Consider the following 13,291-nt stretch of genomic DNA (forward strand, 5'->3'; position numbering starts at 1 on the left):
CACGTCATACCCGGAAATAAGCTGTATGGGCATACGTGTAACTTAACATTTATACATATCGGTCATGATGGTGATATGCAGAAAGATTCTGCTCTTAGTTGAGGTCAGGCAGGATCCGTAATAACATTAGAAGAAATAAATGAAGATCGGGGAAAAGTGTATTGTATAGATACGTGAGATTTCTACTTAATGCCCGGTCACATGTGGGTCTCTGTCCAATCAGATTGGTCATGTGATCGGTAATGTCACAAGTCACATGGGTACTGTCAGAATGCTTGTATCTCGTTCGGAGAGGAAGTTCCCTTACGCGTCTTAGACCAATCAGGTGCAGCTACAAATTCCATGACGCGTCGAATCACATGGGGGTTATGAGTATGTATTGTATGGGGGTATTCACCTCTCTGCCGGTCACGTGCATGCCGGCATCCAATTGGGTGTCAGTCACATGACACATAGTTCCAATCGTATTGGTAACCGTGGGAACGTTATCTGGTCACCATAGAGACTTTTTGTTGTATACTAAAGCGAGCAGAGCACAAGGTGTTTCACTAGATTCATTGGATAGAGTTGGTAGAATGAATAATGTATAGTATATTCGACTCTGCGATCATATTTAGTATGCAAGAATTAAGTCGCATTCCTATAAAATAATGATATTATGCACAACAATATTTAGGGTCTATAAGAATGATGTGAACACTGTGGTCGCGGTCCGTCACGGCTCCAGTCCGATCATCACAGTGCGCAAAGACCGGGGCAGTGTATCGAGCGGCGACCACAGAGTCCCACCATCCAATAGAAATTGAGTAACAAGCGATGGTATGTCTATTAAAATGACATATACTGGTAAATAACGCTATGGTGAGAGGGAGAGAGATTGGGCTAAATATACAGAATTGAATAACTAGATATATGGACATATAAACAGACAGTAATTAAATATTAAAGATTTTGTAATCATTGTATGATTGAATTTAATTCCATGCTTTCATTCAAGCCGTCGGGATGCATTGAGTTGAATTTTAGCATCCAGTATACTTCACGTTTACATAATTTATTAAATCTATCACCTCCTCTCTGCGTTCGTTCAATTTGTTCGAGGCCCACTATTGTCAGAGAGGAGGGATCATGATTATGATTTTATGAAAAATGTCTGGAGACACTATGTAGGTTGTTTTGGTTGATTATATTTCTTCTATGCTCCATAAATCGGACGTGGAGGGGCCTAATCGTGCGTTCGATGTATGGGAGGTTACAACCACATTTTAACAGATAAATTACGTAGTTTGAGTTACAATTGATAAATGACTTTAAATTATATTGTTCTTCTGTGGTGGGTAGTGTGACTGTGTTTATTCTTCTTGGAATGTGTTGACACATTGTACAGCGGCCCTTTCCACATTTGAAAAAACCATTGGGTTTTTGTGTCAACCAGCTAATTCCATCTGTTTCTATTACTGTTTTATGGGGGCATTCAAATGGCTAGGTGCTAGCATGGTTTTGAGAGACTTGTTTTTCCTATATACAACCCTAGGACATTTAGGGAGGATTTCATTAAGAATTTTGTCTTGTGTTCTATAATTTTGAGATATTATTTTCTTTATTGGTTGGGCTTGATTGTTGAATTTGCAGACAAATGTAATGTCTTCATTCTGATTGGGTTGTTTGGTTTTTGGGACTTTTTTGACGAGGAGTTCTTGTCTATTTATTTTTTGAACCTCCTCTAGTGACGAGTCTATCAATATATTGGGATAACCTCTGTCTCTGAATGATTGTTTGAGATCATCGGCCTGTTTATTGAAGATGTTATCGCAAGTACAGTTGCTTTTGAGACGCATAAATTGACTTTTTGGGATATTTCGTTTCCATGGTAAATAGTGGGCGCTGGTGTAGTGAAGATATGAATTGGTGTTAACTGATTCAATGTAGTTTTGAGAAACTATATGATTAATATTTGATTGAAGAGTCAGATCCAGAAAATTAATAGTGTGGGTGTCATAAGTGTGGGTGAAGGTTAAATTATACAAATTATTATTAATGTGAGTGACAAATTGTGTGGCAGAATGTAGGTCCCCATCCCAAATAATAAAAAGATCATCTATATAGCGGCCATAGAAGACCAGGCTGTCACCCCAGCCGCCGCCCCACACATGGGTGTCTTCGACCTCCCCCATGTATAGGTTGGCGTAGCTGGGTGCAAACCTGGTCCCCATGGCCGTCCCATTCACCTGAAGAAAGAACTGATCCGAAAAAAGGAAATAATTGTGGGTGAGTATAAATTTAATAGAGTCAATTAGAAAAGTCCTATGTTTGCAGCTGAGGTCAACATCTGTCTGTGAAAGTCTCCTTTCTATCACTTTGCAACCTAGATCATGCGGAATGTTGGTATAAAGGGCACTGACATCTAGGGTCATAAATGCATATGTTGGTTTCCAGACAATGTTTTGAATTTTTGTTAGGAGATCGGTTGTATCTCTGATGTATGACCTCAGCTGCTTAACATAGGGCTGTAAAAAGTGATTAACATAAAAGGATAGATTAGAGGTAAGGTAATGAATGCCAGAAATAATAGGACGTCCAGGTGGTGAGGTGAGTGACTTGTGGATTTTTGGGAGGAAATAGAAAGTGGGGGTGGTGGATAATTTAAAAAACAGAAAAGTGTATTCTTCTCTGGATATGACTTCTTCTTGTAGTGCTGAAGTTAAGAGTAATTTGAAGTCAGACTGGAAGGTGGTAGTGGGGTCACGAGATATGATGTTATAAAATTCTCTATCTTTTAGCTGTCTATCCGCTTCTCTGATATAGTCTGTTCTGTTCATGACCACCACTCCACCTCCCTTATCTGCCTCTTTTATTATCAGATCCTTATTTTGGGTGAGTTGTTTAAGCGCTATTTTTTCTTGTTTGGATCAATTTGAAGCAGAAGTATGTTTATGGGAAGTGGAACAAAGATTCTTAAAGTCCTCTAAAGTGATCTTATAAAAAGATTCTATACTACTGCTTTTTGCAGATATGGGGAAAAATTCAGATTTTTTTAAATATATTCTGTGATGTTTGGAGGTCGAAGTTTTTTTTTGTAGGGTTGGGTATTATCAGTATGATTAGTTTCCCATAAGTCCTCCAGTATCGTCAGCAATGCATTGTCAGTAGAATCAAGAATTATTGGAACTGAGCTTTCTTTTATACTGTCCAAATGTTTTTTGGCAAAAAATCTTTTACGGCACAGAGTGCGTATGTATCTATTAAGATCGACATATAGATCGAAAATATTTGGACCCGATGTCGGAGAAAACTTTAGTCCTTTTGCTAGTACTGACAATTCATTGCTGTTCAATTGTTTATCGGATAAATTATAAACATATTTTTTGTCGTTTATTATGGCCTTGTTCTTATTAAGAGTTATCTGTTATCTCTTTTGTATGAGTTTCCCCCCTCGTCTTCCTCGGGGCTTAGTTCTCTTCTTCTTTTTTGGGTCTCTTTGATGGTGTGCTGGGGTGTTCCAGCGGGTGTTTTTTGGTCTTGCCCCTAAAAAATGATGATGATGTTGCGGTTCATCACTTTTGTTTGTGATGAGTTTTTCTTTATATGTGTTCTCTCTCCTCTCTTCTGTTGGATTGAATCCATTGGATAAATGGTCTAATGGTAAATATCTGTTTGTTAGTGGGATCCTGTAACTATTATCAGTGCTTGAAGTTTTTTGTTTGTATTGATCCATATTATGGGACAGAATACGTTCTCTTCTGAGGTATTTCTGTGCATTAAAATTATTGTTTTTCCTATTTCTAGAGCGTGATCTATTATTTGAATGTGACCTATTTTTGGTTCTAAATGATCTTACTTGATTATTTGCATAGTCATATGAATCTCTCTGAAACATTTTTTGTTTAATCATCAGAGTCTCTTTTTCATATTTAATGACTCTCTCATTGATCATCTTATCTTTCTCTTTAAAACCTTCCTCATTTTATGTGTATCCATAGACTTTTTCAACAATTCTATTTCTTTTTCTATGGAATAAACTCTGTCCATTCTGTATCTGACAATCAATTTCATGAGTGATAATGAGCAGGTATCGAACAACTAGTCCCATTCTTTTTGATAAGTTGTATCCCCCTGGAATATAGAGGGTTTAAACAACCTCAGTCCCCTTGGAATCATTTGTTTGTCGATATATTGTTGCAAGTTATTGCTGTCTAGCCAGTTGCGAGTTTCTTCTTTAAGAAGATCTTCTAATTTATAGAAGTCTTTTTGCCACTCAGATTTGTCAGGTACAGAGTTGGTTACATTGCCCTCGGACCATTGTGACATATAGGTCTGCCTTCTAGTTTGGCTGTCTGAAAAGTTAGTGAAACAGCTCATAGTTGCTGCACTGATCGTATATGACAAAAAGGTGGAAACAAAAGGTTGTGATCAGTGCGCTACTATCTGCAGCTGGTACTGGGACTTGTCAGGTCCCGAAGGTAAGTACAAATGGATAAAAGGAATGTACTAGCGCGGGCTGAGAAAAATAAAGTATGTAAACAGAACAGTATCCTTTACAGTGTATTTATTTGTTAATAAGGTTAATACTTAAAAAGCTGTATCATTTATATACTTGTAATGCTCCAGGCAGCAGTGGCTGGGAGCTTAAAGTGCTATTTGCCGGGCGGTGGGGTGGACAATCAGCGTCCGGACAGTCTTTTCAGATGCAGCAGTGCTGAAAGGGGTATTAGACTCTGCACATCATTTTATGTCTCCACAATGCTGTGATGACCTTCTTCAGTAACTTGCTGGGGTCCTGTAACTATTTTTATTGACCAATGGGGTCCCAGAGCAAAATAGCTTGAGGATCCCTGGGTAAGATCATTTATACAAATATACTGATTCTGTGGTGATTGCAAAAGGGGCATACATTTCTGTAAAAAAAGAAAAAAATGATACACATTACAAGGTGTGAACAATTTTGCATTGACATCATACAGTCATGGTCATCATCATCAACGTCGTGTGTTTGCAGCAGGTGCAACAGAAATCCCACTTTAGAGATACATAATCATGTTTCTATGGTCTGCTGCATTTGCATGAACACACCCTTACTGTATTTTACACTGCCTTCTGTCATGCCTCTCCAGTCATAAGGAGGTAGAGTACATGTCCACATACATCCTGAAATGTATAGGCAAACATGTGGCCATTCATTGCAGGAATTCAGAATCTGAATTTAGGAAATTGACATTACACAAACTTGTGTAAGTTCAGCTCAACCAAAAATATAGTTTTAAAAAGTACAAAGCATTTATGACTTATGAAACATGTATTTCTATTACCTACAGGATTTCTCAGACAAGCTTTTTTAGCTTTCATGTTTAGAAGTTCTCTTTGTGTAAGTGTTTTGCTTCAGGTATAGCATTATAATTTAGCAGATTTTCTATTTAAGCTTTCTTATGAAGCTTCAAATTCACTGCAGGCCATTGCCAACATACAAATGTCCACATACTGTGGCAGAATTTTGTCCTTTGGTTTTCCCAGCATGTGCTACAGCACTTGTCCTTTAGTATTGCATGTAATTATTGTAGATTATTACTTCCTGTAGCTTGTTTTTACATGTTCCCTTATACCTTTAGCAGATGCAGCATAAGGTAATTATGAAGAAGCAGTGTAAACAACAACGTAAAGCTAAATTTTAGATAGTTACATTTTATTCAGCATTTGCTTTTTATTTTTACTTTACATTCTATTTTTTTTTTTGTTACTTGTATATGTAATTATAGGTTTATTTTCAGCATAATGTGTATACAGTCAACATAGCAACTTAACAGCTGTAACCAAAAATAATAGTGAAGACATAGGGGGGATTTGACTAAAATATGAATGGCTGGGAATATGCATATCCGTAGCCATTTGTAGGTGTTACTTGCCGTCATTTCCATATTTCCGAATTTACAGTACTAAGACCAGTATACGGCCATTTGTATTCAAAAGAATAGGAATACGAACATTCATTCGAATGATAATTCCAAATTTACTAACTGACCGTTTGTAAAATATGGCCAGTATTTGACCCGTAAAGTTTTATTTCTCTATGTGTCCGTGTTTTAGTTAACTATTTGCTCTGTTGTAGAGCTACAAGTACCAGCAGTCCCTTTAATGCCCTGTATGCTGGGACTTCAGCACAGGTAGGGGGTATCCTGGAGGGGGGGCTTCATTGGGGGGGTCCCCACTCCCCCAGGGTGCCTGCCAGGGCTGAATAATATTGCAGGAGTTTAGAGGCCACGGACTGAGATCAGGGTTGCCATCAATGGGGAAACTGCTTGGACAGGATTCCTGGGCCCAGACAGAGAGGGAGCCACCCCCAAAGTGCTGTGGATGAAGTGATGTGTGTCACAAAACAAAATATTGGGTGAGGACAAGGCGCAGGCAGAAAACAAAAGCTATCTGTATGTTCTCTGCTACTGTACCACTTGGAAAGAGAGCACTGGAGTCCATCATTGCAGGGCTACATAGGACCAGTGAGGTATGATGCTTAAGCATTGGTGAACAGCTGTGAGGTATGAGGCTAAGGTACTGATAAACAGTAAAAAGTAATAAATTAGGCATTGTATATGATAACCAAGAGAACAGACTAGAAACAGCAAGGTATGAGGCACAGGAACTCATAACAACCTGTTTTGAGGTATGATCACAGGAACTAGTGAACTATTGAATGGTCATATTCCAAGAGTGGCTTCCAGTATGGTATTCACAGGAGATAACACCAAACAGTTCACAGGAGTGTCAAGCAGAGTGGTAACAGGAGCCTGGAGACACAAGGAGACCAGGAGCAAAAATAGAACATTCTGAGTCCTGCTGCCAATGCCACCGCTACGCGCTACCACGCCGCTTCAGAGGGGAGGGGAGGGGAGCGCGCCGCTCAGCACAGGGCGCATATCTCCTTCCCCCTCACTGTTTCTATGCGCGATCTGTGATTGGCTCACGGTCCCGCAGCATGGACAGTGACAGAGTGAAGGGGAAGGGCTAGGAGATATGCGCGGCGCCCTGTGCTGAGCGCTCTCCTTCCCTCCCCTCTGAAGCGGCGGCAGCGGCGGACAGTGAGGGACTGGGTAGCCACGCCCACATGCCAAAGAGGGCATGGCTACAAATCGGCAGGGCCCACCGGGGATTTCCCCGGTTCACCGCCGGGCCAGTCCGACGCTGACTACATTCATGACACACATTAACCCTTACAGCATGTGACCCTAACATACATCTATATACACTATTTACATTTTGCTTATTTAAAAGATTTTAAACAAGTATACATATACTTTTGCATGTTAGAAAAAAACACTGACAACTTAGAACTTTAAATAACTATTTATTATTATAAAAATGAAAAAAAAAAGGGGCATAAATTAATTTTCCGCATCAATGAGGCGGTCCATTTCGGACAACATCTGCCGCATCAGGCCTCGAATTCTTAGGAGGGCCCCACGGCGACCCTCCTCTGCTTGGGCAGGCTCATCTGTGGAGGAAATACAAATAGAAAAATGAATAATGATATTCATGCATACATTTAACATAGTCAAACCTACATTTTAAACATGCACCGTGACAGGTGTGTGTGTATATGTATGTGTATATATATATATATATATATATATATATATATATATATATATATATATATAGACACATATATAACTATATATATGACACATACACCTATACATACATGCATACATACTACATGTAAAGCCTGATTTTGGCCCTCTACCCTTTACTCTGTAGAACACCTCACAGTCATACTGCTCCTTCTCAATCCAAACCCACCCATGACTAAGCTGTGAGAAGCATGTCACGCGCTGCACCAATCACAATTCTGCAAACAAAGTTCAGTGTCTGTTATATGATGGAGCCTGGCAGGGGAGTTACACAACTCTCAGGAATGCACAGTACATTGGTGCAATCAAGCATGGCTTGCCTGCTGATGGTCTGCTCCAGAAATCATTGTCATAATGCCAGTTAGGTGAAGCTGCAGCACTAACCCACTCCCATGCACAAAATCATTACTAAGATCAAATCATCTAACAATTATGGTGGCAAACATACATGCAGACCGCAGGGGGTGGTTAGCTACAGGAGGGCCCAGGGGCACTGACCACTTGTTACTCCAGTCTAAGCCACGCCTGTCCATACTCCATTTATGCCATACTGAATCTAGTTTGGTCAAATTAAGCACCTGTAAACTATACTCACCTATATGAGGCTCCAGATTGTACGCTTGCAGCAGGGACATGTAACCCTTACATGAGCACGTCATCCCTTTCTTCCAGGATACAGGTTAACTACACTGGTTAATTGACACTTAAAATCGACCTGAAAGCCATCCCCACAACCTGTGTCATTAATATGTGTCCTGGATGAAAGGGATGGTTTGCCCACCCTATCTAACCCCTACGTGTGTCTGTTGCTACCCAGTTTGTTTAATCACTTTATAGTATTGAAAAACACAATTGAATCACCAGTGCTACATAGCAAATAGTAGATGACAAAAGGAAAAATTAATCCTTATGTATACATACCAATTTCTGGCACCTGGACGACCTCACAGGCCTCAAAATCGTTCTCTTCCTCTTCATGAGGGGCCTCCACTGCTGGCACCTCCTCCTCTGTTGCCAGCGCCTCCACCGCCCACCCATCCTCCTCCTCCTCCTCCACTTCGTGTGCCACCTCCTCCACCATCCCTTCCTCCTGAGGCACCTCCTGGGCCCTTGGTTGGCCAACCTCCTCCTGGCCCACCTCTGGCTCCTCCCGGGCCTGTCTTGCTCGATCCCGTGCTGTGTTTGGGAAAAAACAAAAAAAGTGCTGATTAGGGGTCATTTGTATTAAGCCTTATCAAGCTATAAATGCAAATAATTGTACAGGCAAACAGCTCCTTTGTGGCCTTTACAAAACACAGCCTGTAACATGGCAGGTATGCTATGACATTTGGGCCATTGTAAGCATCACAAACATTAATCCTACTCAATGACATATTTTATCACCAATACAGGGTGTCAACCAGGAAGTAGCACACATATAGTGTATGCCATGTTTCACTCATGATCAGGCTGGTGGCCTTATTGCCTTAAATAAGGTCATGTAAGCAATCATGTACAAATGGCCATTTCATGTATAAACACTCACATCTCGCTATGCTGGCCCTGATTTGCTGGAGCAAATCCGGCTGGCGTCGTCTCAAGTCGGACCACCGCCGCACCTGCGTAAGGGCGTATATGCGCCGGCGGGCCACCGCATAGGCATTACGTTTCTGCCTGTTAGTAATGAATGGCCCTGCACGGCCCAGCCTGGTCTCCATAACGGCGACCAGTGTCCTTAGCTCTGCAGGGGAAAAAGGGGCTGCTCTGCCATAGGACGCCATCTTAGCAATTGCACAAATCAAACCATCATGTCCTGTCATTGGTTGATCAGAGTGATATTTGGTATTAACTTTATTGTTCATTTTAACACTAACAGCGTGTATGCGCCCGAACAGACGGCTAACCCATTGCATCGCACACCCATCCTAAACAGACAGTGTAAAATAAGATGGAAACACATTATATATAATCTCTAACATTCACCAAACATGGGTATAAGCAACAGGTGAAATAGTCTGCATCACTAGACACTTACACATAACTCAACAAGGTACTAAACAGCTATTTTATAATGAAAGCTATGCAGCAGAAACATAGCAAATAGTGGCAGACCTTTTGCCAAAATAAGGCCATGCTGCCATGTGTACACTTACCTTCTACTGGCCCATACTACAGAGGTGGAATGAAAAGTAGCTAGCATCCAGCCTGAATTTGGAGTGCTTTCACATGTGATTTGGATGCTAGCACTGATTACTTGTGGCTAAGTGGTGGACTGGATTTACATATGGAATGGGTAGTGTCAGTTGTACTACATACCAAACAAGTGCACAGTACAGATGTACATTCAAATATACATTTCATGTGTGACCTCAGTTTTATTTGGTATTTGGTGTTCAAATCTGCATTTAGCTACTAAATCAGACTTACTCAGTTTGCCAGGTTTTTGTGAAATATTTATCCACATCAAGGGGCGTGCCGTATGCGCCGCACGGTTGACGCTGCCGTACGGAACGCGGCCGTACGGAACGCAGGTTGCAGCTGATGAACGCCAATTACAGAAATAGTATTTAAAGTGGTCCTAGAAAGGCAAACAGTTGTTGCACACATGGCTGGCTCAGAGTCAGAGGAAGAACAGGTGGTGCAGAACCTCTTGTCCTGCATGGAGTCCAACACCACCTATGTCCCCCTCAACCCAGAGCAGCCAGATGGGCCATCAACATCAGGCCAATCAGCAGCTGGCCCATCCTTAGCATCAGCAGAATCATTGGGAACACAGCAGGTGGCTTCCCAACAGAGTAGCCAGGCCAGCACTTCAAGTACAGCAACCGGTGGCCATGGCCGTGGACGTGCCCGTGGCCGCAGTCGGGCAACAGAGGAACCAACCACAAGAAACATGGCATATGAACCACAGGAGCTTGACATCCTGGTGACCCGGGCACGTGATTTGATAGAGTGCCCACCGGTAAAGTTGACACACACAAGGAGATGGAAGATCTGGGAGGAGATAACGGCGGAGATTAATGCGGTGGCTCCACAAGTTCATGAGGCGGAGCACGTTAAGAAGAGGCAAGTACATGTGTGTTACATTTGAGCAGTACAAGTCCAGTAATGTTTACATTCAATATTAGATGGAGTTGGTCAATGGGTGGTCACGTTGCTTGGAGGCACAGACATGTTTGCCATGATATTGATTTGATAGTTATTGTAGGGTGACTGTGGTTGTATCTTCTAAGGGTTGTTTTTCAAAATTAATATAATCTAAGTTTGGTGTCAGGAGGCACATGTTGTATTATGTTTCAGATTGCAATGGGTGCAACAGCAAACATGAGGAGTGACATGTATTGATATGTACACTTTGATTGCAGGTGGCACGACTTCAAAGGCAACCTCAAGAAGAAATTGACCCAGCGGTGGGAACACAGCCACACCTCTGGGGCTGGCCCCATGCCTGCCAAGCTGAAGCTCACCCCCCTGGAAGAGATGGCACAGTGCTGCATAGCAGTGGAGGAGGTCCGGGGGGTGAGCACCATAGACAGCGAGTCCCCAGCGGAAGTGATGGCTTCTACGCTTGAAGGTAATTATTTGCCAGGCCATAAGTAGATGTTTTGAATTTTGCATGGAATGTGTGGTAATTGGTATTTTCTCGTTCAACAGCATCCCCACCGCTTGGTCAAGAATCTCTTGAGGAGGTTGTGGAGTCTGTGCCACCTGGCCCCAGTAGCAGGCCCGTGCAGCAGCAGCCGGCAATGTCCGCGGCTGAATTGTCCACGTGGGGGCATGTGCTTGAAAGTATTGTGCAGCAGGGAGACTCGGCATCAGAGCGGGTGCGTAGGGCCGAGGAGGTGCTGCAGGGTTTGGCCACCAGCCAGCAGAGTATTGCTGCGAGCATGCAGGCTATTGCTGCTAGCCTGCAGGTGCTGGCTGATCAAGCCCTGCGGCAAAATGAACTCCTCCTCCGCCATAATGAACTTATGGTGAAGCTAGTTACCACCAATAGGGTCCTAATGTCACCCGTTTCTGGTGCATTACCACCATCATCACTCCCTGCTGCCAGAGGGGGAAGAAGATCCACCCCCTCCCCAGCATGTGCTCCATGTGACACACCATCTGACTGTGGCCGTGGGCGAGGCCGAAGAGCTGCTGCACGTGGCAAGGAGCCTGCCAGGGGCAAACGTGCCCGCAAATGAACTTGTCCCCATTAATCTCCACCGTTATGTCTTCCCAAATCTTCCATTGAGCTGTGTGTGTCAGCATCCTGTGTCAAAATCCGTGCCGAGGGTCACCACATTTGCCCGCGGTTCAAATGTCATGTTTGGTTCCCCTGTTGCCCTGTTTGGCCTAGCATTACTGTGTGCTGTACTTGAAGTGTTGGTGCTCTACTTTTGTTGTGAAGCCACCTGATGTGTTCCTAATGATTCTGCTGTGGCTATTTATTATATATTATTTACTTTTAGTCCTGTTATGGTACCATTAATTTTGTGATGGTTTTGAAAATATTTTCTATGTTGATTTAATAAATGTTATTTTTGCCCCCAAAATGTCTGGATTAATTGATACATGCAGAAGTGACATGTGTATTAGTATTAGTCATATGAAGCTGTGTTCATTATTTGCAGTGTAAAAGTGTGTGCAAACTGCAGCATATATGTGTGTGTTTAGTAATGGTCCATTTAAGGTGCATTGGTTTCAATTGAAGCAGTGAGAAGCGTGTAATTTACAAGTAATGAGTAAATTAGGTGATTGTATTGTGTTCAGCTGACATTGGTTGAGGTGCGTCCGTCCTGATTAGGCGTTCCGATTGCCTAGCGCATGACCGAGTGGTGTCCGCTAAGCAATACTAGCCTTTTGGACACCGCACATTTCTTCCCTTTTTGTTCGCGTGCATTCGGTGTGCTGTCCGAATGCACGCCTACCAAAATAAGTGTACTCCCCCGTGTCCGCCCATGTTTCCGCCCAGTTTAGCCCACTTTGAAACTACGCCCCTGTGTCATTCCGCATGACGCCCATAACACACCCATATTGGCCGAGTGAGTGCGGTGCACATTTCTGTACAGTATTAGTGAGAACAAGTACGGAGACCATGCGTGGCACACGCGCATGGCGTTCCTCACGCATGCGCAGACGGCTACAAAACGCGATCCGAAAGAATTCGGGAAAGTACGCACCGATCAGAATAAGGGCCACTGTGAGGGTAAGACACCCCTAGCACCCTAGGGCTGAGACAACAGCACAGAGTATTTCAGTAGGCAGCATAACTATGGAATAACTAGAGAAATTTACACCAAACTTGGTACACAGAACAATTACAATCTGTGAACAAATACTGTGGGAATAACCCACCCCTGGCACCCCTAGGGGTGGGGGAGCAGTGCAGACTATATCAGGACATGAATCTTATGTCAGTGATGATAGGGCTGCATGTGACAGGGACAGTGACACGATGTGAGGAGGGGAATGGAGATAGCACAAACCCACACACTGAAAGTTATATAGTCGCAGTAGCAGGGCCCCCAGCAGCACAGAGTATATCAGGAGATGCATAATGTGCTGCGCTCCAACGTAAATTAATAAAGTATAATTCTAATGTACCATCCTTATCTCTTAGCGAAGTATGAGTATTCAGCTACTACATAAATAAATAAATATATACATAAATAACACACATGCACCGTAGATAGTCTATTATTATTGTT

The sequence above is a fragment of the Crinia signifera genome, chromosome 2, assembly GCF_055691185.1.
Source record: "Crinia signifera chromosome 2, ASM5569118v1, whole genome shotgun sequence".
NCBI lineage: Eukaryota > Metazoa > Chordata > Amphibia > Anura > Myobatrachidae > Crinia > Crinia signifera.